This window comes from Bos grunniens, chromosome 4, assembly GCF_055505025.1.
Source record: "Bos grunniens cultivar Pamir isolate PY7600 chromosome 4, Bosgru_T2T1.0, whole genome shotgun sequence".
NCBI classification, from domain to species: domain Eukaryota; kingdom Metazoa; phylum Chordata; class Mammalia; order Artiodactyla; family Bovidae; genus Bos; species Bos grunniens.
The window spans coordinates 7,351,099-7,351,416 of NC_141168.1; positions in this window are offsets into that span (position 1 = coordinate 7,351,099).

A 318-nucleotide genomic window follows, 5' to 3' on the forward strand; every position below is an offset into this window, starting at 1 on the left:
AGGAGCCCTTGCCCTGCAGCTGGCCCCAGCCTCGCCCTCCTCTTGTTCCTCTGTGCCCTGTGGACACACAGAAGCTTATCTGCCAGCTTCTCTCCCTGCCTGGAGCTCGCGGCCACCAGCAGGGAGGTGCCACTTCCTCCCCAGCCTCCCACCTCGCCCTCTCAGCCAGCACTCTGGAAGCCAGAACAAGCAACCCAAACCAGAGGAGAGCAGACCAGCCCCCTCCAAGCTTCCCAGTGATGACGACGGCTGGGGAAGGGAACTGGGGCTCCTAATGTGCTGACGGTGGGCTGTGGGAGAACAGAATGACTATTCAGG